General features: G+C 38.4%; 1 protein-coding gene across 4 annotated transcripts in view; it reads left to right on the top strand.

Annotated features, from left to right (window-relative positions):
• IMMP2L (inner mitochondrial membrane peptidase subunit 2) overlaps window positions 1–26,844 on the top strand; it is a 989,629-nt gene that overhangs the window by 39,556 nt on the left and 923,229 nt on the right. The window lies entirely within an intron of this gene.

Here is a 26,844-nt window from a genome sequence, read left to right on the forward strand (position 1 = left end):
TTAAATGCAATTTACATTGAAAGAACTTTGGAGTGGAAATTTCCAAAAGTTACAAGTTACGTGCAAAGTGTTCTGGAGTAAGTTAGAGAAAACTTTATTATTCTGAAGTTGATGTTAGGCACCTAGTTGTTTAAGTAAGTTAAGGCAATTAAGAAGAATTTACATTTTGTAGTATGGTTTGTTTTCTTCTGTTATTAGCATGTACATGCATGCATTGTGCCAAATTGGTGTATCACACAAATAAGTGAAATGAATATATAAGCTTCTAAGAGCTTAAAATAATACAGAGAATAACCAGCTTACATTTTTTTTCTTTTCGTCTTAGAAATAGTTGAAGGCATTGACATCAGCTTTGAGGAGTTAGAATGAATCTGCTTTTTAAAATTGTAATTATTGTCCTAAAAATCAGGTCTCTTCCTGAGTTCTGGTGGTCAGGGAGATCCTTAGAGTGTGTGCTCTTTGGGTAAAACTGAGGTTCTAGAGCAGGGCTGGCTGAATATTTACTTCTTCCATCATTTGTGGTGGTTGGAGTCTTCTTTTGAGCAGGGGGTTCTGAGCTCAACCCTATCTCTCAGGTTCCCTCTTGGAATCACCAGCCCCAAGCACACTGGTCACTTACTGTGAATGCAAAAATACTGTATTTCAGGGGTACAGCAAATATAAGAAGAGGAATTTACAGGTGAATGGCTTTATTCCTAAATCCAGTTAGTACATTTAACGCAAACTGGGTTTCACATTTCCCTCCTCTTTTTGAGTTTCCTAGCAGCTTCATCTTAGACCCAGTTCTTAGGAAAAGTGGAACTTTCTTTGCTGAGCTTTTGAGACACATCCTTCATTTGAGATTACAGCTGCCTTCCCCATAGCAACCCAAGTTCCTTTTTGGTTCCTTTGATCTGTTTGAACCCATAAACAGATATAAATCTTTTGGTAATAAATAATCATGTGAATAATGATTTTCTCCAATTTTGTTAGTGCTGTCTTACTGTACAACTGTTACTGTCCCTGAGATGGATTTTTCCAGAACGCAAAACCTTACCATGGATCTTGTGATATTCCAGAGAATCCCATGGCAGTCATAGCGTCCCCATCTTCATGTTGTTAGCCCACTGTATACCCCCTGAATATCTATGTTCATGGTTTATGCTAAGAGGAAATTCACTAAAAACACAAGAAACCAATCCTCTTAAGGAAACAGAAAGCTTATCTCCAGCGAAGGAAGTGTTAAATAGTGTCATCCTTAATGCCAGATCTGTTGACTAAATAGTAAGTTTGTTGCCGACACAGTAAGATTTCCTGTAGTATTCCTGGACCCTACCTCAAGAAGTCAAATGTGTTAACTTGTATTTTGTTTGGTATATTATGTAGAACTTCCATGGCTACTGGTTGTAGAAACACAGCTTGAATCGACTTCCATCTACAGGGAAATTGAAAGGCTTAAGATGTACCTAGGAGGAAGGCAGGAGTACGGCAGTTGTCGGGGACAACTGGAACCAGGAACTTGAATGCTGCCAGTGTGCTCAGTCTTTTCTGTTTTCATGTCTGCTTCTGACTTCATCTTGGCTTGGTTCTCTCAGACCAGCTTTCTTCTCCATGCAGGGCACATGGCTACTGGCAGCTCTCGTGCCTTTTTAGATGCCCAGTTTCATCACTGCCTGAGAGAGATTGCTACTCATGCCTTAATTTCACCTTGAAAAATCTTGCAGAAGGACTGTGATGGATTCAGCTTCGGTCATATATCCCCATCCTTACAAATATAGATCAACTCTGGCCAGAAGTTTATTGTGCCATGAGTGGGCTAGCTTGGAACAGGTGCACACCCCTAGCTATTGGCTAGGTGGAGTGAGACAGGGACAGCAAGTATTTGAGTCACATGGTTCTGTGGGCTTTCATGGTGAGGTATGGGTGTCATTCTGAGAAGAAGAGGTAGTGCTGTTCTTGGAATAAAAGGGGAAAGGATGTTCTAGGAAGAAAGGAAAAAATATATGTTAAGGTAGGGTCTATATTTTAGGAGTTTTAGCCTACTTTTAAGAATAATAGGTAATATATTTCCACTTTCGTTACATATCACCAAATCATACTTAAAATTATTTAGGAGCAGAAGTTGCAATAAGAGATATGGTGATTAGTTAATTCAGCATATATGAAGAGATCTTTGCAACTGTACAGCCTTGATGAACTGAACCTGTTTAGACCATGGGGTTCAGCAGAATTTTTGACAGAAAATTCAAAAAAATTCTTGTCTTCAAATTTCTCTAATGATGCAAGTACTAAATAGCTGGCAGGGTGTGTGGAGATCTCTGGAAGTCCCTGAGCATCCTGCAAGTAATACACCTGCTCTTATTGACTCTGAGGTCTGCAAATTATAGCTGTGCTATGGCTGTTGGTTGATTTTTCTGTGAACAGAAGGAATATTCTGGAGGTGTAGTGATATCTTCCTTTACCAAGGCTAAAACATGTGATAAGAGAGGCAGAAAAAGCAAGAGGCGAGAGAGAAAAAAAATGTGGAAAAGAGGAAAGAAAATACCATAGATCAGTGTGTGATAGAGGATGATGGAGAGAATTATTAGGTAACTGGGACACTGAGCAGGGGCCAGGGTGGTACAAAGGACCAGTGATGAACAGATTCAAGTCAGGAAAGGGCCTCAGGCCTCTTTGTGGAACCTCCCTTGGAGTTAGTTATACCTTGAATGCTGACCCCTCTCTGTGACATGTTTGCATGTAGCTTTGTGAGGTTTGTCCCCTAGCTATCCACTGTAAATCTCAGCATTCTTTGAGGGCATCTGTGTCTCATTTTGAGGGAGTTCCTGTAGGTGAAGGTTATCCGTCTGGAGCATCATTCATTGCATAGTGCTTTAGTTCTCCTGTGTATTCAGGTAGAAAGATCATATCTAGCCATTTCTGTCATTTCACATATATGAATAATTTTGTAACTCAGAAGATCATTTTGGGATATGGGCAGTAATAAAAAGCAGTGGTACCTGTGAGCTGGAATGGAGGATCTCTTATCAAATGACTGGTATGTGCAAAACCATTTTAGGTGCCCTAGGGGTGTGGTGAGTCAAATACTGATTCTGTTTTCAAGATACTCTTGCTTTAGCAGAAGAGGCTCAAGAATTATTAATCCTCCATGATGGATACCTCTTCTGGTGAGATTTAATATAGACAATATGAAGCTGTCAGATGTTTGGCCTGTTCCTGGCATATCCGGAAGTGAAAAAAAAATGTTTGATTTAGCATACTATTTTGGAGAATGACCTGGAAATTTTAATTTGATGCAGAGGGGTACCAGAAAAATATTATCTCGAGCCCTTTTATTGTTGGCCCATGTATTAACATTTACTGTGACAACAGAGAGATTTCAGCAGTTTACATAGCACATCTTTAATCCTTGCTCATGGGTCTGCAGACTCTAGACTAAGCGTTAGGTTCAATCTGCTTCCTGTCTCTCCTTGCAGGGCCTCTGCTAAAGGAGCAGTGACTGCCTGGGGCTTGCTTTTCTCATGAGCAGGACACAGAGAATGAGTAGAAACACTCAGAACATCTTAAAGCCTCAGTTCAGAACTTCCAACCTTCTGGTCCACATTCCTTTTGTCAAAACAAGTCACACAGCAAAGTCCAAAGCAGTTAGATTGGAAATGTATTCTACCCACAGGAAAGTCATGGCAAAGGTGGGGAGGGAGGGGAGAATTGTGCAAAGGTGAGTTTATCTACTACAGCCACTAGGACTCCAAGGACACATGATTTCAGAGATCATCTAAAAAGTTGTACTTACCTTTGACTCTGCCTAGGATGACCCCAGTCTTTGTAGTCCAAGTCTGACAAAATTGGAATAGATTGAAATTCTGAGTCACTGAATTCTGGAATTGATTGATCCATTTTAGGTTGGAAATAGCCCAGGGCCAATTAGATCGTCACTTTAGAGTGGCTTTTTTAAAAGGTCATGCTGCAATGTGTAGATATGTTATTTGAGAAAAATGCAATAATTGAAAGTTTGAATTTCATTAAATGGACATATAATACCACTCCTTTGGCGTTTATTGAATAAATACTATTACAGCCCTGGAAATTCCCTTTGAGTAACAAATTTTGCATTAGAGATCTCTCTCTCTCTCTTTTTTTTTTTTTTTTTGTTCTTTAAAAAATTCTGTTACCTTGAGATATAATAGGAGAAGCTCATTTTCAAGATTCCCTATTATAAGAAAGAATTCTCTACTTTTAAAAGTCAGTGGTTCTTTTTTTAAGGTTAGGTTTTCCATAGTAATTTACATTTCACTAGGTATCTGATTAGAAGGATGGAGTCATGGGAAGTCACAGCTAGTTGAAGCTAAGTCAAAAATGTAAGTAAAACTAATGACATAATTCAGTGACAAATAGGATTCAGTTTATGAAACACTTGATTTGTTATCCATTTAAACAGGTACATCCCTTTAATTGAATGAAATGTACCTTTAGTAATGCTCTGCACACAAGGAGCACTAGCAGAAATTGTTGGTTAATGATTATTCATACTGACCTATTCCCCTCTCATGCACATGAATCATTTCTACTGGTTGCTGAAAGGTTACTCTGAAAGTAGATGCACTTTTTTTTTTTTTTTTTTTAAAGCACTACCACATTACTCAACATTAATTTAACTCAGGCAACGAAGACTGATATCGAATACAGTTGAAACTATGGAGGGAATTTATGTCGCTGAGATGCAATTATTCAATTAGAAGTTCAATTGCTTACAGAGGCTTTTCGACTAAAAAGGTGCCCTAGGAATAGTTTAATGACCTCACACCAAAGTTTCAGATTTTATTTGAGTGAGAGTGCCTGCAGCTGGGTCACTGGTTCTTATAAAAGGTGTATGCCTCCCAAAATTAAAATTAAGATTTAAGACTTAGAAAAAAGAAATAATTTCAAGTGTCCTTGTCCTGTATTTGTTGCTGTTGCCACTTAATTTTGTATATAGTATGCCATGTTCCTCTTTCCATGTTGCATAGCCAGAGGGGAAAATACTTGAGAACATTACTACCCAATACTGTCTCTCTAGCTGAGACTTCAGAGAAAGATTTATGCAGAATCGATAAGAACATTGGAGAATGTGAGGGAAAATAGAGTCTGATCAGCACTGAGGTCTCTATTCATCAACAGCACACATTCATTGGTTCAAAACCATCTTGACTTTCAGCAACCTACAAATGATCCTGAAGAAACTGGTTTGTAATAAACCTCTTTTGACTTCTACTTGGCTCTTTGTAGTCATTATCTTGTTCCCTGCTGAGTTTAAAATGAAAAGTTCTGTCAAAAAAAGCAAGCAAAGAGGCTGATGCTCTTTCTCTCTTTCTGTCACATTATTTATTTTATTTTATTAAGAAAATTTTAAACCCATGATGGGCTTACTATACAATAGTTATGATTGGGTGCAACTATTATTTTGACCTTCTGAGAAGCCAGATGCAAATACTCTCAAGAAAAGAGACGTGTTGTCATTTATGTACCAGGGTTTAAGGTGGAGTTTGGGAGCTTTATGTTACCTGCTGAATTTGCACTTCCGAGATGCTGTGAACCACCTGGGCACACATTTCCTCTGATGCTGACTGCTCTCTGCTCTTATTCCCCTAGGTTGGCTGGGGCTCTACTTGAGGGAAGCCGGGACTTAATGTTGGAAGGCTTTACTGGCTTAGGCATGTACTTTCTTCCCAAATTACTTTTGGCTCAAAACTCTTACCTGAGGTTTTCACCCCTTAGGATATTATGCATTTTTATGTCGTTCTGCAACTTGTCATTAATGGAGAATTCAAATAGATCAGTTTGTATTTATAGCAAGAAACATATGTGATACCGAAGCAGTTGGTGAGTGATAACTTTATAATGACGCTTCTTGGATTTTCTTCATGTCCCAGGATAGGAAAACAGTATGCTTCTGGTACGTAGCCAGGGTTATATCTGTTATTTAAACACTGACGTCATAACACTCTTTCGCTCCCTTTTTAAATGCTAGGTAATTTTAAACTTACAGAAAAGTTCTAAGAGGAGTCCAGGCAACTTCCAGGTGTCCTCTACTGAGATTCACCAGTTTCTCAAGCATTTGCCGCCGTTGTTTTCTCCGCTTCCTCTTTCTCTTTCCTTTCCTCTTCTTCCGTTTATAACATATAAGATATAGCGACCTCTAATGTATAATAGGTATGTTTCTATGTGCATATGCTCACTTGTACGTGTGAGTATGTATACCCACAAGCGTTATTGCACCAGTTGAGAGTAGGGTGCCTGCACCCTTCCCCTCTAACAGTACCTCTGTATACTCTGCTGATTGGTGTATTCATGCTTTTCTTTTACAGACTTTCAAATTCAATACTTTATTCAGGCTCATAGGTATAGAACTTTTGGGACATTAAGACGTATTTATTCAGGTTCTAAACTTCGTATTTGCAAAAACTGAGGCCAGACATTTGAGACAATTGACCTAAATTCACACAGCCATTCCATTTTACAAGTGGCTTGAACCAACTCTGATAATGTGTTCCATTTTTACTAAATCATGACAAATGAAAGTTGTGCCGTATCACAGTGCTCTCATGTCTCCTTAAGGTATTCCTGCTCACAGAGATACTTTGTTCCATTTTGGTTTTGTTGATTGAATGATGTAATCAGTAAGTTATTTAATTGGGATGTCGTTTATAGTATATTTGGCATTTAAACAAAGATAGACATTAAGCTTATAAGTGGGAGATGAAAGATTTTAAACTTTGAAACTCAGGTTGATGGAAGATACCCTGTTCTACCCTAAAGATTACAGATTTTCTCAGAAGGAGTTAGACTTCCGTTTCTGGAAATGTGGCAGAGTAGACCTCTTGAAAATATCCCCAATGCGGAACTCATTAAAAAGTAGAAATACAACATTAGAAATCTTTAAAAATGCATAGCGACATTGCAGGAAGGTAAAGGAAATGATCAGAGGCTGCAGATAAGGGGGTACAATTCCAGAGAAGTAAGTGTGCGTTAAAATAAGCAGCTGTCCCATGGGCATTTGTCAGTTCCTGGGAAGTTTAATGGCCACATGGGGATCAGAAGAAAAGGCCCTGGGCTCATTCAAGGTAGAGAGTTGGAATAGAAGTTCTGAGTAAATTTGGGCCCATGGAAGAGACACATTTTTAGGGAATAGGTACACTGAAAACAAAACATTCTAAGCAAAAAGTTGTCTAGGCTCTGAGTACAGGGAAAAGCCCTAATGTGGGATTAGGGTTTAAATTCACATTCCCTGTAACTGAACAACCCTAAACAAAGATATTAATTTACAGTGGACTGGGCTTTAAGGCAACCTCAGGCACTTGGCAGAAGCTATCTCCAGCCTTCCTGGGCACGTGCAGTTTGATGCACATGATCTTACAGTAAAAGATATCACACAAGGAAGTGAGGACTGTGAGGGAGGGTGTTACCGAACAGCCTGTAGTAGGATCAGACCTTAAAGACTAAAGTCTTTAAGCATTAGAACTGTCAGCTGTAAGGGTTGTATGTTTAAAGGAATTAAAGAGGAAACTGAAAGTATGAGAAAGCAACAAAAGATTAAAGTGGTCAAGCAAAGTGCCATTGCTTTTTTTAAAATCACTTGTGCTTTATTTATTTATTTTGTCTTTTTGCCTTTTGTAGGGCCGCTCCCTCGGCATGTGGAGGTTCCCAGGCTAGGGGCCCAATAGGAGTTGTAGCTGCCGGCCTACACCAGAGCCACGGCAACGCCAGATCCAAGCTGCTTCTGCGACCTACACCACAGCTCACTGCAACGCCGGATCCTTAACCTACTGAGCAAGGCCAGGGATCGAACCCACAACCTCATGGTTCCTAGTCGGATTCGTTAACCACTGAGCCACGACGGGAACTCCGATCACTTGTGCTTTAATAGATTTTTTAAGATATAAAAATGGTATTGTGGTCAGGATAAAAAAATCCTTCCAAACTATGAATCTTATAAAATTTGCAATGAAATATCTATTAAATACCTGAGATTTACTTTAAAATGGATGAGGAAAAGTGGGGTGGGATTATAAATGAAACAAGATTGGCCATGAGTTCATAATTGTTGAATATAGATGATTGGATAACAAGGTGGTTCATTATACTGTTCTGTCTACTTTTTATAACATAAGTGGATTGAGGTATAATTTATGTACCTTTGGATTTACCCATTCTGAGTGAGTTAATGATTTTTAATAAATTTATAAAGTTGTAAAGTTGTACAGTCATCACTTTTTAGAGCATTTCCAAGATCCCTCATGCCTGTTTGAAGTTAATTTTTGCTTCCACCTTGCCTCAGGCAACCACAGATCTGCTCTGTATACAGATTTGCCTTTTCTGGACATTTCCTGTAAACAGAACAAAACAATATGTGGTGTTTATATGTATTGTACCATATATCAATTGTTTGTATGGTTTTATTGCTGAATAGTTTTGCATTGTATGAATGCACCATCTTTTGTTTCTCTTTTCACGAGGTGATAAACATTTAGGTTGTTTCTGCGTTTCCATTCTTGTGCATGATGCTGCTGTGGATATTTGTGTATTGGTTTCTGTGTAAACATGCTTTCATTTCTCTTGGGCGGATACATAGGATGGAATTGCTTGGTCGTGTGGTACATTTATGTTTAAATTGTAAAGAAATTGCCAAGCTCACACTTGGGTAGGAGAAAGTGGGCTGATAGCATGACACGCTCATTCTGCCTCTTTGTTGCTGGTTCATGGGACATGAAGGGGCCCTGTCCAGTCTCCCTGCTGTGGGTGAAGCTCCAAGTCCAGCTCCCCGCTCAGCCCACTCACACTGTGGTGTTGGGCCACTTGTTTTCTTTCATGTTTGGGTAGATTAGGACCGGTGTTATAAAAAAGGGATTTTGTGGAGTTCCTGCCATGGTTCAGTGGAAATGAGTCTGACTGTTATCCATGAAGATGTGGGTTCCATCCCTGGCCTCCCTCAGTGGGTAAAGGATCTGGTGTTACCTCGAGCTACGGTGTAGGTCGCAGACATCGCTTGAATCCAGTGCTGCTATGGCTGTGGTGTAGGCCGGTGGCTGTAACTCCAATTCGACCCCTAGCCTGGGAACCTCCGTATGCCTCAGGTGTTGCCCTTAAAAAAAAAAAAAAAAAAAAAAAAAAGAAAGTGGTTTTCCTTACACCTGGCTACCCTTTCCCTGGTCTTCTCTTTAGAAAGGAGGCTCCTGTGGTGGCGTTGTTGTCCTGCCTGTTGGTGGTTCCTGGCTGCAGGGCTCTCCAGCATCTCATCTAGGATGCACAGGAGGGAGCCAAAGGGAAACCCAGGGAACTCGTCACCGTATCATTCTTCTACCTTTGAAGGTCTAACCTACTTTTGAGGGTCCACCTTTCAGAGTTTTCCTGTATTCATTGATTATGTCTGGGATGTTGTCGTTGTGAGAGAGGGCTAGCAATGAACGCAGCTACGTCATTTTGCTCCTAGACTGGATTATTTTTCACCTTTCCTCGTGGTCACATGTGACTGAGTTCTGGCCAAGGAAAAAAAGACCAGAATAGTGAGGTGTCGTTTCCAGGCCCGACCATAAGAGCCTTCTTTGGGATCCATACTCTCTTCTGTCTGCTGACCGGATGCAGAGGATCCGCTTGAGGACTCAGAGGCTGCAGGAATTGATGGAGCTGCAAGATTGGAAGAATATGGGATTCTGAATGACTGTGTGTAGTAAATCCACTCACGATTGTGTTATACATTGAGTTTGCAAGATTCTTTTTATAGGCAGTTAGCCTAGTTTGGCTATATAATAGGACTTAAAACTATACCTTTTCCTCTCTGCTTTTTCTTATCTTACACTTCTTTTAAGGCCAAATCCAAGTCGTTTTTTCTTCATACAACCTTCCTAATTCCATCATTCACTTATTTGAAATCCTACAGCACTGTACATTTAACTAATGATTATAAATTCTTTTGCATTGTCCTCTAGTCATCTTAACTATAAGTTATTACTAGCTACTTTATGAGCTTCTAAAAGAAAGAGACCACGTTCCTCTCACCTACCTGTTTAGGGGATGCTGAATAAATGAATATTAAATTTGTTCTTTGAAGCCTTGAAGTGCCTGAATAATTAAACCCTGCAGAAATATGATAAAATGAAATTATCATCATTAAAAATTTTTTTCCTTTGACTTTGAGGGTGTTTCTGCACTTTTCACCTGAAAAACTTTTAGATCCTTGATGAATCCATCATATTCTTTATAGCAGAAATTTCCAAACCTTTTTGCTCATGACTCATATTAAATAATATAGTTTTTCATTGCACACATAGACACACGACTGAAACAAAAGTTTCATGTAACAGTACTTAAACCATAATTACCATCATTATGTGCAATGCCCTCTGATATTTTCTATTCTGGTTGCAAGCCATTAAATTGATTCTATGACTCACTCATTGGTCATGACCTGTAATATGAAAAATGTTGCTTTACTGCTAGAGGGAGGCTTGCAAGGATGAAGCTGTTCAAATTGAGCTATAGCTAAAGGAGAGGAGCATGTTAGCTCTTGATTCTGAAATTTTAAATGTGGACTTGTCCTCACTGCTTCAGGCAGTAAATGTAACACAAAGGGTAAGGAGGCCCATGGTGTGAGAAAGCACCCCCCCCCCCGCCTTTTTTACCTGATCTTTTTGTCTTTTTAGGGCTGCACTTGAGACCCATGGGAGTTCCCAGGCTAGGGGTCCAACTGGAGCTATAGCTGCTGGCTTACTCCAGAGCCACAGCAATGCGGGATCCAAACCGCATCTGCCACCTACACAACAGCTCACGCCAGATCCTTAACCCACTGAGCAAGGCCAGGGATCGAACCTGCCTCCTCATGGATGCTAGTCAAGTTCCATAACTGCTGAGCCACAACGGGAACTCTGAGAAAGCCCTTTTGCAGTTAGTGTGGTCCTGGGCCTATTTTATTATTATCACTTGGGTACCTGAGCCCCATTTTGGATCTATGATTTAGAATCATCACTAGGACCTGGGAATTGGGAATTGTGATAAGTTTGAGAATGCCTTTTTATTTATTTATTTAGAACTCCGGCTCTTGGGTAGGGCAAATTTTAGGGGAATTTTCCAAACATGGGAACTGCCTCGTTTAAAAAATCCTTATTGTCTTGGAGTTTCCACTGTGGCTCAGCAGTTAGCGAACCCGACCGGCATCCATGAGGTCGCAGGTTCCATTCCTGGCCTTGCTCAGTGGGTTAAGGATCTGGCGTTGCCTTGAGCTGTGGTGTAGGTCACAGACATGGCTTGGATCCCAAGTTGCTGTGGATGTGGCATAGGTGGGCAGCTACACATGTGATTGGAGCCCTAGCCTGGGAACCTCCATATGCTGTGGAAGCATCCCTAAAAAGACCGAAAAAAAAAAAACAAAAAAAAAACCCTTGTTGCCTTGGTTTGTTAAGTTCTTGAATGCTAATTCTTAGTAGTTTTAAGAATATATTTTTTCTTTTCCACTCTTTTGTCAGATTATTCACCATCTATTTCTACTAGTTTTAGCTTCTTGTTTCTAATCTCATACCAAGTTATATCAATTTATAATACTTTCAATTTTGATTTTTACTAGTTTATAAATTTTGTTTTATTTCTTCTTCCTAATTTTAATTTTATATTACCTTTCTCCTTTATTAAAATTTCAAAAATGTCTGCAACCTACACCACAGCTCATGGCAACGCCGGATCATTAACCCACTGAGCAAGGGCAGGGACCGAACCCGCAACCTCATGGTTCCTAGTCGGATTCGTTAACCACTGCGCCACGACGGGAACTCCTGTCTGCAGTTTTTAAAATGACCAGTAGGAAGCATAGAATGTCTGCAGAGAGAATGGCCCATTCACTTAGCATGGGAGACTTGTAGATTTTTATGGGAATGGCTCCTCAATGAATCTTACTTCCCTCACTGATTTGTATAGTCCCCCCACCCCCTCCTCGTTGATTCTGGCCATGCGACTTGCTTTAGCCATGAGGCATCAGCAGGTGTCATTCAGGTGGAACCTTGGTAAGTACTTTTGACCTAGGCACAAGCGAGAAACTCAGGCTATCCTGCTAGAGAGGACACTGGAGGACAAATGAGACATTCTAGGCAACAAACAGCAGGTAAATCCCTGATGTATGATGAGGGCCATTTTGGAATTTCCAGCCCCACTTGAATTCCAGGTGACTGCAGCCACATGAGTGACCCTAGGAGAGAGCAGAAGAGGATCTGCCCCACTGAATGGAGCCCAAACGGCAGGATCATGATCAAATAAATGGTTGTTCTTTTAAGACACAGTGTTGGAATGGTTTTTATGAAGCATAGGTAACTGAAACAAAAATTAGTATTTTTAGTGAGGTGCTGCTGTAACAAAATGTTAAAACGTGTAGCATTGGTTTTGGGACTGAGTGGCAGTTGGGGCCAGAAAAATGGTGAAGAGATTGTTGGTAAAGGCTGGAAAAATGACAAGCAACTGTTAATGGAAGCTAGAAAGGTGGTGAGGAAACTGTTTTTGGAGGTTGAAATGACGGTGACCCATTTTTATAGAATGAAACAATTTTATAAAATGTCACTTGCAGAAGCTTAGAATCCAGAGGATATATGTACTGAATTTATGGATCTGACTAAAGATCCAGGTAGAATATTGAAATTGTCAATTGGCTTCTGAGAGCTTTGTATAAGGTATGGGAAGAGTGAGGCCAGGGATCAAACTCACATCCTCACAGACACTATGTCGGGTTCCTGAGCCACCACGGGAACTCTCCTTATTCAGTTTTATGAGGAAGTAAAATATTTGTCAGCATATAGATGTATCTATGTATCTTGGTGTCAGTACATAGGTTATCCATGTAACTGGCTTAGATCACATACAGTAATCTCTCTTCTTGATAATATGTAGAAATGTTTATATCAATATTTCATTAATCGTACATCATGTTTCTCCTTATGATTAATTAGAGTTAGAAATTTGAATAGCTGTCTCCATATTTACTTTCTTAGCAGGGAAACAACATACATACATTTAATGGTAGTGTTTTATAATTATTGCATTATTGTGTTGAACCAGAAAGATTGCAGGTTTTAACCTTGCTATCTCGTTACAGTGATCTGAATAAGGGGGGAGCTTAAACACTAAAGAATTTGTTAAAAAAGAAAGGAAACTTCAAAAATATTTGTAATGAGCGCATATAATAATCAAGTGCTTTTTTTCCTTTAAAAAAATCATTATTTCCTTCTTAATCTAAAGCATTGCATTTTGATTAGAGAAAACTTAGAAAATACAGAAAAATACACAAAATAAAAATGATCTATACTGGCTTCCAGAATTATTTTTAAGACATTATTGTATAGGGAGTTCCTGTTGTGGCTCAGTGGTTTACAAACGTGACCAGTATCCAGGAGGATGTGGGTTCGATCCCTGGCCTTGTTCAGTAGGTTAAGGATCCGGCATTGCCATGAGCTGTGGTATAGGCTGCAGACACAGCTTGGATCCTCCGTTGCTATGGCCTAGGCCGGCAGCCACAGCTCTGATTTAATCCCTTGACTAGAACTTTCATATGCGTCAGGTATGGCTCTAAAAAGCAAAAAACAAAACAAAACAAAAAGATGTTATTGCATAATGCTAATAGTTAAAAAGAATGGAATGATCAGTGTGTTCCAGGCATTATAGTATTCACTTTAAATATAATAATTTATTTACTATCCCTGGAAATCCTATCACGAAGGTACTCTTACTAACCCATTTTACAGATGAAGAAACAGGAGCAGAGAGATTAATTTGTTGACAATTACTCAGATTGAAACCCAAGCTTTTGACTTCAAAGTTTGCACTTCTAAACCATTATAAATTCTTATCCCTTTCTGCAGTTTTCTTCTCTCCTTCCCTCCTTCCCTCTTTCCCTTCCCTTTCTAAAATGGTTCATACCAATTTGTTTTTTCCATTTAATCACATTTTTACTTAATTTCTTTTGCTAAACATATCTAAATATCCTTAAATATTTCTCTGCAATATGATATTTAATAGCTCTGGTATCCATGTATCATATGGTTTAACCATTATTATTTTAATCGGTTTTTGTTATTGGCATTTAGGTTAGTTTAATTATTCACTTATTGTAAATAATATATGATGAACATCCTTGTACATATTTTTGATTATTTCCTTAGGATAACTTTCTAAATATGACATTTCCAGGCCTAAGGATAAGACCACTTTAAAGACTTTAGATACATTTTGGAAAATTACCTTTCAGATAGTCTGTAAAGATATTTCTTTGTACAAGCAACATATGCAAGTGCCCGTAAAACTTTGATGTGTCCTTCTATAAAATTAGAAAATACAATTTAAAGATTAGGAGGATGAAAAGTTAACAGCTCACTATTTTTCCATGTTAAAATGGTATATATCCATTTAAAATTGTATTAATACAGCTTCAGAGACTTGCTTTTTAAAGAAAAATTAAGAAATTTGGTATCTACAGAAATACAGGTTATTTTTATGTGAATAAAATTTAATGGAGAAATATCAAAAGGATAAGGAAAATATTCACCTCAATTTAAAGTGAATATTTTTTAAAAGACTCTTAAATCTTTAAAAGGCTCTTAAATAAATGTGATTTTATTCATATCTAGAGTTTCAAGGGTGAGGAATCCTATTGCCTGGCACAATGCCTGGCAGAGTTGGAATTCAGTAGTTTTTCAATGATGAAGGAATTAATGAGTGAAAGAAAGCATGAAGGAATTTTTATAATTTCACCTCCTTAACCAAGTCATCCTATGTTATCTTTTAAGTTGGATGTATAAAAATACATGTCTGTTCCAACTCATGTGGAATCTGTCCAAAGCCTACATATTTGAGCAGAGAGGCTGCCAGAATTATCTGGTCCAGGTGGGGTCTAGGCCAGAGCTCTAAAGTAACAGAGTGAAAGGGGGTTTCATTTTGTTTTTCTTTTCCTTTTCCTTTTTCTTTTCTTTTATTTTTCTTTTCTTTTTTCTTTCTTTCTTTTTTTTATATAATTTTTTTTATTTTCCCACTGTACAGCAAGGGGGTCAGGTTATCCTTACATGTATACATTACAATTACATTTTTTCCCCCACCCTTTCTTCTGTTGCAACATGAGTATCTAGACAAAGTTCTCAATGCTATTCAGCAGGATCTCCTTGTAAATCTATTCTAAGTTGTGTCTGATAAGCCCAAACTCCCCGATCCCTCCCACTCCCTCCCCCTCCCATCAGGCAGCCACAAGTCTCTTCTCCAAGTCCATGATTTTCTTTTCTGAGGAGATGTTCATTTGTGCTGGATATTAGATTTCAGTTATAAGTGATATCATATGGTATTTGTCTTTGTCTTTCTGGCTCATTTCACTCAGGATGAAATTCTCTAGTTCCATCCATGTTGCTGCAAATGGCATGATGTCATCCTTGTTTATGGCTGAGTAGTATTCCATTGTGTATATATACCACCTCTTCCGAATCCAATCCTCTGTCGATGGACATTTGGGTTGTTTCCACGTCCTGGCTATTGTGAATAGTGCTGCAATGAACATGCGGGTGCACGTGTCTCTTTTAAGTAGAGTTTTGTCCGGATAGGTGCCCAAGAGTGGGATTGTGGGGTCATATGGAAGTTCTATGTATAGATTTCTAAGGTATCTCCAAACTGTTCTCCATAGTGGCTGTACCAGTTTCCATTCCCACCAACAGTGCAGGAGAGTTCCCTTTTCTCCACAGCCCCTCCAGCACTTGTTATTTGTGGATTTATTAATGATGGCCATTCTGACTGGTGTGAAGTGATATTCTTTTTTCTTTCTTTTCCTTTCTTCCTGCCTGCCTGCCTGCCTGCCTGCCTTCCTGCCTTCCTTCCTTCCTTCCTTTTAGGGCCACACTTGTGGCACATGGAAGTTCCCAGGCTAGGGGTCAAATCGGAGTTGTAGCTGCCGGCCTCTGCCACAGCCACAACTACACCAGATCTGATCTGCTTCTGTGCCCTACACCACAGCTTACCACAATGCTGGATCCTTAACCCAGTGAGCGGGGCCAGGGATCCAACCCGGGTCCTCATGGATGCTAGTCAGGTTCCTTAACTGCTGAGCCATGATGGGAACCCCCCTGAAGGGGGGTTTCTAGTGGGGACTTTAGAATATCACCAGATGCTCCTTTGGGGAGCCTCTGAAATTTGAAACAGGTTTGAAGAGCCCATTACTCTGTAGTTATTAATAGAGTGTCAGATATACCTAGGATTTAATAAGTATAAATTTCCTGACATGCTTTATAATTTGGATTTCTTCCTTCTAGCTCTCAAATGACTCTAGGTTTCAGTTACCTTGCCAGGTTAAGGGCCCTGAGGTCAAAAGTTTGAATACGTTTTGAATTAGATGGATTGTCATTGTAGGGGGAGGGTCAGGTATTAAGGGGTATGAGTAGTAAGTACCCTTTACTTGGAAAGAATGCTCCGTTTCTAACTTAAAGCTTCATGCACACTTGGGTATAGTGTAGTCCATTTTACAATGCACGCCCAGTAATACAAATCTGAGAACTCTTAGAAACCATGCAAACAGTACAGACCTCTGAGTAGCAAGAGAAGGAAGATAGCTTTTTAGACCAGGTTCTTTCAAAACTATGTCATCTAATAATAACGATGATGATGATTCTGTAATCAGACTCTACATTTATTTATTTATTTATTTATTTATTTATTTGGCTTTTTGCTATTTCTTTGGGCCGCTCCTGCGGCATATGGAGGTTCCCAGGCTAGGGGTCCAATCGGAGCTGTAGCCGCCAGCCTACGCCAGAGCCATAGCAACTCGGGATCTGAGCCGTGTCTGCAACCTACACCACAGCTCACGACAATGCCAGATCCTTAACCCACTGAGGAAGGGCAGGGACCGAACCTGAAACCTCATGTTTCGTTAACCACTGCGCCACGACGGCAACTCCCTCTACATTTATTTTAATTGTACTCCATGCTTCCTGGCCAGGGCTACAGTGTTAGAAAGTTGAAAACAAAGTGCTATTGCACCTTCTCTTACTGTAATAGCTCCTCCCCCATTATTTCTCTAAAATAACGGTTCTTAAAAAAAAAGTCTGAGGGTTACTGTTGATTTCTCATGGCTGCCACTGGGGGACATCTCATTGAAAAACACAAAATACTACTTAAACATTTTAGATAGAATATAATCAGGGTGGGTGGTACTCTTTATAAGTCTGAAAATGTTGACAGCACTGCTCGCAAAGTGAGGTTAAAACCAGGCTTTGTTGGTAGACTATAGTTAGTGAATTATGGCTATGGACTTTTTTTTTTTTTTAATTAAAAAGCGAATGAGAAAATAAGTGAATAAGAAATTTATAGGAAAAAATCAAAACCAGAGTAATGTCATTTACTGATGGATGACTGGGCTAAATCTTAGAAGGTGAGAAATCTATCATGTCTCTGTTTAATTCTCTAGGGGAGTTTTGTTTTCCTAAATCAAGACATAAATTTCTCCAGAACTGTCATATGATTTGAACTTAGACACAAGCTGAGAATTCAGATACCTTGACAATAATGTTTGTTTGTAGGAGGAATAAAAATCCTTCAGCATAGTCTTTGATTAGAGAGAACATTAAAGCTCAACTTCTGTTATATTTGTTTCAAAAGTAGGTTTGATATCTGCTATTTCAGATATATTTATATATCAAGCTGTAACATAATTTATTAACATCTGTTGAAATCTCCCGGCTTATATTCTCTTTCTTAGAATGGATGATATAGTGCTTAGGTCAGAGCAAAGCTTGTAACTTATTTTTAATGTAACTTAAAATTTTTCAAAAAAAAATAACGAAAAAGAAAATTGTAATCTCATCAACCAGAGATAAGAACTTAGATTTTTAATATGTACTTTATATATGTGTGTATATGCATGTATTTTTAAAAATGAACATTAAGAACATCATGGGCATAATGTTTCTCTAGAAGATATTTTTAAGTAGTTGTGCATGTTGATTTTTTTTTCTGGGTTAAGTCCTAAAGGCAGAACAATACAGATCCAAAATAATAGAATGCTTACTTTACTTGCTTAGATGAAATGAATAGTGCACCAAGAATTTAGCAATGGAGGGAGGGTAATATTTTGAGCGTGAAGACTTCCAGTTTAGTTTAGGGATACCTCAGAGGTATTGCAGATTTGGTTCCAAACCACCAAAATAAAGTAAATAGCACAATAAAGCAAATCACATAAAGCTTTTGTTTCCCAGTGTATATAAAAGTCATATTTACATTATACTTTTGTAGTCTAGTAAATGTGCAGTAGTATTATATCTAGAAATAACAAAAAAATATATTGCTAAAAATTGCTAACCAGCATCTGAGTGTTCAGTGAGTCATCGTCTTTTTCCTGGGTTGTGCCTCACTGTTGATGGTTGCTGACTGAAGAGGGTGGTGGTTGCTGAAGGTTGGGGCTGCTGTGGCAGTTTCTTTTCTCTCTCTCTCTCCCTCTTTTTTTTTTTTTTTTTTTTGGCCCCACCCCAGGCATATGGAAGTTCCTGGGCCAGGCATCAAATTTGCACCTGAGCCATTAGCAGTGACAATGCCAGATCCTTAACCCACTGAGATCTAAGAGAACGCCATGGCAGTTTCTTAAAATGGAATAAAATGAAGTTTGCCTCACCAATTTACTCTTCTTTTCATGAACAAGATCTCTGTAGCCTGCAGTGCCATTTGATAACCGTAGAACCTCTTTCAAAGTTGGAGTCAAACCCTGCCCCTTCTTTGTCAACCAAGTTTATGTAATATTCCGAATCCTCTGTTGTCATTTCAGCAGTCATCTGTACTAGGAGTAAATTCCATCTCAAGAAACCACTTTCTTTGCTCAGTGAGAAATAGCTCCTTATCCTTTAGTGTTGCTGTGAATTGTAGCAATTCAGTCACACCTTCAGGCTCCACCTCTAATTCTGGTTCTCTTCCTATTTCCACCATATCTGCAGTTACTTCCTCCACTGAGGTTTTCTACCCTCGAAGTTAGCCATGAGGGTTAGAATCAATTTCTTCCAAGATTCTGTTAATGTTGATATTTTGACCTCTTCTCACGAATTGCTAATGTTCTTAATGGTATCTAGAATGGTGAATCCTTTCCAGAAGGTTTTTGATTTACTTTGCCCTGATCCATTAGAGAAATTGCTAACTATGGCAACTATAGCCTTACAGAATGTATTTCTTAAATAGTAAGACTTAAAAATTGACATTATTCCTTGATTCAAGAGCTGCAGAATGGATGTTGTGTTAGCAGGCATGAAAACAATATAAATCTTGTTACACGTCCATCAGAGCTCTTAGACGACCAGGTGTATTGTCAATGAGCAGTAATATTTTGTAAGGAATTTTTTTTTTTTTCTGAGCAGTAGGTTTCCACAGACCTTAAAATATTTAGTAAACCATATTGTAAACAGATGTGCAGTCATTTAGGCTTTGTTGTTCCATTTACAGAGCACAGGCAGAGTACATTTAGCATAATTCTTAAAAGCACTATGACGTTAAGTATTGGCTTCAACTTAAAGTCTCCAGCTGCATAAGCTCCTTACAAGAGAGTCAGCCTGTCCTTTGAAGATTTGAAGCCAGGCATTGACTTGTCCTCTTTAGCTATGAAAATTCTGGATGGCATCTTCTACTAGTATAAGGCTATTTCATCTACACTGAAAATCTCTTATTTAATGTAGTCCTCTTCATGGATTATCCAAGCTAGATCTTCTGGATAATTTGCTGCAGCTTCTACATCAGTGTTTGCTGCTTCACCTTGCACTTTGATGTTTGGAGCCGGTTTCTTTCCTTAAACCTCATGAACCACCCTCTGCCAGGTTCAAACTTTTCTTCTGCAGCTTCCTCACCTCTCTCAGCCTTCATAGAATTGAAGAGAGTTAAGATCTTGCTCTGAATTAGATTTTCATTTAAGGGAATGTTGTGACTGGTTTGATCTTCTATTTATACCACTGAACTTTCTTCATGCCAGCAATAGGCTAGTTCACTTTCTTATTATTTGTGTGTTCACTGGAGTAGCGCTTTTGATATCTGTCAAGAACTTTGCCCTCACGGTTTGGCTAACTGGCCCAAGAGACTTGGCTTTCAGCTTATCTTGGTTTTCCATATACCTTCCTCACTAAGCTTAATCATTTCTAACTTTTGATTTAAAGTGAGATGTGTGACTCTTCTTTTCACTTGAACACTTAGAGGGCATTGTAGGATTATTTATTGGCCTAATTTTAATATTGTTTTGTCTCAGGGAATAGAGAGGCCAGTGCCAGGGGAGTGGCTAGTCAGTGGAGCAGTCAGAACACACGCAGCATTTATCAATTAAATTTGACGTCTTATATGCGTGGAATTTGTGGTGGCCCAAAACAATTACAATAGCAACAGCCAAGATTACTGGCCACAGATGGCCATAACAAATATAATAAGGGTGAAAAAGTTTGACATATTGCTAGGATTACCAAAATGTGACACAGAGACAAGAAGTGAGCATATGTTGTTGGAAAAATAGCACCGATGGACTCTTGATGCAGGGTTGACACAAATCTTCAATTCGTAAAAAGCACAATATCTTTGAAGCATAATAAAGTGAAGAAATAAAGTGAAGAGCAGTACAGAGAGGTATGCCAGTATCTAAAAGGAAAAATGTTCAGGTGATAAATAAAAGCTTAATCTTGTCTTGAATCTTGTGGAAAGGATACTGTCCCTGTTTTGTTTCCCTTTGTCCTGTTGTTGCTATTACTATTGTTACCATCTTTTTTGGTGACTGATATCATCTACTGTTAAGAATGTTTTCTGGATCCTCTCATAATTCTCATAACAACCCTATGATGTGGGTGGTACTGCAATCCCCACTTTATAGATATGGCAGTGAGGTTTAGAAAGCTTAAATGATTTGGGTAAGCTGGCCAGTAAGGGAATGAAGCTAGGATTTGAACATCGTTTTCTCTCAGGAGCAAGGGCTCTCCCAAAGACTTTACCTAAGGTGTTTGATTTTTAACCCTAATGCTCCACATTAGAAGCTAAGGAATTGACTGTGTGAGAATGCAAATCATGGAAGAAAACTTGGGCAGAGCAGCTCCTGGGTTTATTTTCTTCTTTGTTGGTAATCCCAGTGACTGGCTGTGTTTTTCCTCTTACTACTGGAAATCTCCTTGACTGGTGGCAGGAGCATCTGACACAGTCACTCATTTTGAGATACAGGTAGAAGCGTCTAGATTGGAGGGAATGTAGAGAAAAGGGAACCCTCCTACACTATTGGTGGGAATGTAAATTGATGTAGTCACTATGGAAAACAGTATGGAGGATCCTTAAAAAACTAAAAGTAAAGTTGCTGTCTAATCCAGCAATCCCGCTCCTGGGCATATATCCAGACAAAACTATAATATAAAGATGCATGCATCCCAGTATTCATAGAAGCACTGTTCATAATAACCAAGACATGGAAACACTGTAAATGTCCATGGACAGATGAATGGATAAAGTGCATGTGTACACACACACATAAACACATAATGGGATACTACTCAGTCATAAAAAGGAATGAAATAATGCTGTTTGCAGCAACATGGATAGTACCTAGAGATTAAATATTAAGTGAAGTTAGAAAGAGATAGAAAAAGACCATATAATATCACTTATATGTGGAATCTAAAATATGATATAAAGTAACTTATTTACAAAATAGAATGGACTCACAGACATAGAAAACAAGCTGATGGTTGCCAAGGGGGAAGGGAGGGGCGTTATATTAGGAATTTGGGATTAGCAGATTCAAACTACCATAGACAATATAAATAAAAAATAAGGCCCTACTGTATAGCACAGGGAACTATATTAAATATCCTATAATAAGCCATAATGGAAAAGAATATGAAAAAGAATATATATCTTTATCTGTATATAAAACTGCATCACTTTGCTATACACAAGAGACTAGCATAATATTGTAAATCAACTATACTTCAATAAAAAAATAAAACCCCTAGGTTAAGTACTCTTTGAGGTTTCTTACTTCAAAAAAGCTTTATTGTTTTCAGTTGGTTATAATTTTGGTGTAGTCTCTGGGAATCTAGGATTTGAAATGTTAACAAAATGACAATATAGACTCTGGTTACATTGGGTTCCCAATTTTTATGACTTTTTATTTCAATTTCATATGTATTACTTGATTTGAGAAGATTGCTTGTTCTATCTGAAGCAAACTGCCATTCACATAGGGAACAACAAGATGTAAAATTTCCAAGAAATAACATGGTTTACTGATTTTTTAAAAAGTACATAATCCACTTTCTGCATTTCTTATACAAAATTTTCATTGTGAAGTCAGTGCATTATTTTTCTTCTAAAAATTTGCTTTAGGAAACTCAAGAGGTAGTGTTTTCTCTTTTTTAAAAAATTTTTAATTGAACTACAAACAACTACAGTTTTTATAGTGCTACAGGAATAGTTTCCCAATTAAAGTTTTTTTTTTTTTATGGAAAGTGTTATTCACATTGGTAACTGTTACTCATATTTACACATGATTGTAAAGAAAAACTTTTATTCTGTTGTAATTAGCATTATCTCACTATGGATACTAATAAAGCTCTTTAATGCTTATTAAAGTCCAATTTTATTACTAATGCTTAAATTGCCTGGTTGATGCAACACAAAAAATTTCTTACAATATTTTCTCACCCAGGGTATGTTTCATTGAAAGAGATGTATACATTGTTTAGATAATGTACATTTCTTGGGAAACATCTTATTTAAATATGCTTTCAAACGTCTTTAATCTTTTAAGGTTTAAAGTATGGAAATACAGTCTTTCAGCCATGTTCTGGGACTGGGTATACTGACATGAAGAAATATGGTTCCTGCAATTGTTAAACTTACAGTTGAGTGAGAGTCATATGTATAGGCAGATACCTAGAATCAGGTTTTAAGAGCCATCCCCAAAGTTTAACTAAATTGCTAAGGGAGCACGGATGGGGAAGTAATTAATTTAGTCTTGTGAAGGAGAGGAAAGGTAAAAGAAAACTTTGTTGTTTCCTTTATAAAATCAAACAAGGTCTTCCAAGTGTTGACTGATGATTCTAATATTTTACTGCTTGAAATTAGACAGGCTCCCTTCTGGGATTTTTTTCCCCCCCTACATAAATCTTTTGTTTATAATGCATTACTTTTTGGTTCTAACAATTAACCTTAGAAAAGTTGGTGGATGATTGATTCTGTAAGGGAAAGATGAATGCAAGTGTCAAGATTTGAATCTATGGAGATTCTTCTGTCATCAACCACGGAGCGCCAGGATGTAATTTCCTAATTTCTGCAGGGGAATTTCAGGTTTTTTCTTTCTTTCTTTTAAGGCTTCACAGAGAATTCACCATAATCTGAGCTGGGCTTTGAAAGATAAATAGAAATTTTCCAAATAGGGAGAAGGCATTCTGGGAAGAGGGAAAGTCTGATGACAGGTGACTCAATAGGGAGAAGGCATTCTGGGAAGAGGGAAAGTCTGATGACAGGTGACTCAATAGGGAGAAGGCATTCTGGGAAGAGGGAAAGTCTGATGACAGGTGACTCATCCAAAGCCCTGTTTTAGCCCTGTAGGTGACGACTTATTAGTAGGTTAGGAGTTGAGGCTGACTCAAGAGTTTTCTAGTGTGGGGATAGGGTGTCTGGTGATACTGTAACTAAGGAGGGGTATATGGAAGTAACTTTGGGGCTCGGATGGAATATGATCTCTTTTGGGTATGTTAACTTGGGGAGTCTTTGAAACTTTCATTAATTGATTTTTAAGAAATTCTTTGCACTAAAATTCATTAATCATCTTACTTGCCCAGGTGTCAATAATGCAGACGTAAGAAATAATCTATTCCCCAAATCCTTGTAGACTCTTGGAGAGTGAGACAATCCAATAATTACAATATGCGCTTAAAACTGCTGTGATAGAAGCAGTCACAGGTTTTGATGGGGAAATTGGGAGTTTTGATCACCTAATGGAGATGAGGAGTGAGAGGAAAAAATTCCTGTAACATTGCCTCATGGAATTCAAGTTGTGAAGTATGAGTTAAACAGCTGATGGGAAGGTGGGAAGAGGGGGAAACATTTCAGGCAAAAATATTTATTTGGCAATGTGAAGAAATAACCTCTGTATAGATTAGCGCTTGTAATTGCTTTTATCTTGTAGGAATTATGGGATTGGTAGAATCCTACAGATCAGGTGTGTCTTGATTTTTATGTTGAAGACAGTCATGCTAGTAGTATTGGAGCTAGTGAAGAATTTCCAGTAGGGGAGTGGCATGATCAGATAAGATGCCCAGCAACCAGTTAGAATTATGTGCTAGAATCTCAGAATAGCCACTGGGGATAGAGTGGAAATTTAATTGGTGGTCATAATGGATAAAAAGTGTTTCCTGCTTAGGTGTGAAGACAGGTAAGTAAAAATGACATTTCAGCATGCTAAGTGTAGTATGAAGTGCTATGGAATGAGTACAGAGGAGGAGCAAGTGATTAGGAACTACACATAGAATACTCACTCGTAGGTGTGTGGGTGGTATTTGCAACTGAGAATATTGATGAGATTCTCTAAGGAAATGAAGACAGAGATGAAAGAACTGAAGGTAGACTTCTGGAAAAAGGCAGCCTTCATAGGAAAAGGTTAAAGAAGGATCATCCAAAGCCCTGTTTTAGCCCTGTAGGTGACAACTTATTAGTAGGTTGCAAAATCAGTAATAATGGGTGGGAAATTAATATGTTTGGTGTTAGACAGAATTTTAAAAACATGGGTTAGGAGAGAATAGAAATTATCAGGGCATATGTAGCAAAGGTAATTATTATTTTGTGACATTTTGTTCAGATGTGTGTTTCTGCATGTGTGTATTGGATACAGTATAAAATGCCTTTCTTATTATGAGTCATAATCACAAATGTTTGAAAAACAGTACAAGAGACTAAGGAAATGTCATTGGAAATACTTAAATCACTTCTGTTCTTCACTACTCTGATGACAAGGAAAAGAAATGGACCTAGTGAAAGAGCAATGGGAAGGAGATTTTATGGTGCCAGTGGTCTCCTGCACCGTACAAGGACTTGCAAGATACTGAACTCAAAGAGAGGGTGAGGAAGAGAGAGGTAGAGAATATGAATGATAAGTATGGATGGGAGAGAATAAACCCCTATGGAGGACTGACTTCTAGCCCATCTCTATTGTGTGATGGCAAAAGCTCCATTCCCTAGCACCATGGCCCAAGGAAGCCCCCTGGATTTATTCTGCCATATCAGCTCTACTTCTTGTTAGGGATAGTGCCAGAGGAGAAGCCTGCGAAAAGGGTATAAAATTACCTCTCATTAAAATTATGATTTAGTCATATCCATAATAGAAGTTATTGAGAGCGTAACCACAAGTCAAGAACTGTTCTAAGCACTTTAAATGACCTCACTAAGTTAGTTAATACTTGTAAAGCCCTTAGAACAATGTGTTGCTCATGATAAGCTCTCAGTAAGTATTGGCTATTATTATTTAATTATTAATTAGGGAATAGTTACTGAATATCACTATTTTACTAGTAAGGAAATTGAAGCATAATAAAATTAAGTAACTTGCTTGAGATCATATAGCCAGAAAGAAATGGAATCATTCACTTTTGACATGGGGGGGGAGAGACTGATTCGTGTAGGTGCATGATTTGTTATATGATGATTGGTGCTTGAAATAGGATAATGGTAGAGAGAAAAGATGGGCCATATGTGAAAGACATTATGAAGGAAAAAAACCCCTTTAGCTTCGTGACTGGTTGGATATCAAGTAAAAATATAAGATTTTAATTTGGTTGACTGGGAAAATGGCACATAGGGTGTAAGAAAATAAGGAAGAAAACTTTCTTTGTTAGGAAATGACAAGTACCATTAAATCACGTTGCATTTTAGATAGTCAAGTGTTGAGTAGCAGGGAGTTCAAAACTAACTTTAGAGATATTTAGGCATTTTCACACAGAAGTCGCAGAAGGTGCAGGAGTATTTGAGCTCTCCAAGATAAGTCATGTTTTTGGCCATGGAAAGTCTGGGGAATCAAAGATAAGGTCATGATAATAACCCCCACAGAAAATTTCTTTAGGTTTCACACAAATCTGCTTTGTAGGTTTTGCACAAATCTACAGGTAAGTAATTCCAGGAATCTCTACAAAAGAGTATGTCACCACTGCTGCAGGGATGGGCTGTTGTCTGGCACCCACTGTTCTCTTCCCTTCTGCCCTGGTTGCTGTGGCTGTGTCTCCTCTTGCTGTCACTCCTGTGAAGGTGGAGAGAATCAGGAGTGGTTTGGAACCTTTCCCACCACCCCGGAAACTGCTGTCTCACTTCAGGACGTTCTCAGAGACCCTGGAGAATCAACAGGGGAAAAAGCTCTCCCAAGTCTTCATATTCTTTTGTTCACTACTCTCACCTCTCATGTCAGACTTGATATTTCTTGGCTTTTTCTGCACCCTTGTCCAGGTGACAGGTATATTGGCATCCTGGTTCCTCAATTTTTTATGCCTAGGTTCCTGACCTAAATAAAGATGAATTCTTACCCCCAATATATCTTAATTCCTGCCCCGTCAATCCTCAGAGACATCTAGACTTGTCTGAATCCTCGGGCGAAGGGTACTCATTTCATTAGGTTTAAACTGGGGTCAGGACCCTTTTTGGATGCTCTCTGGAGAAAAGAGATGCCAAAGCAGGAAATTCCATTTTCCAAGACTGTCCTATCATGTCTTACTTTTGGTCCCTAGACTTCTTCGTATGGTTGTTTTCCCAGTTGATCTGAGATTATTTCACCTTTCCCCCAAATGGAACAATAATGTGTACTACTGTGGAATTAGATCCTACCTGAATATTTAACAAAATACTGCT

Source organism: Sus scrofa, chromosome 18, assembly GCF_054392235.1.
Source record: "Sus scrofa isolate SSC_HxYL_T2T_F1_AM1 chromosome 18, Sscrofa_HxYL_maternal_Yorkshire_Landrace_v2.0, whole genome shotgun sequence".
Lineage (NCBI taxonomy): Eukaryota > Metazoa > Chordata > Mammalia > Artiodactyla > Suidae > Sus > Sus scrofa.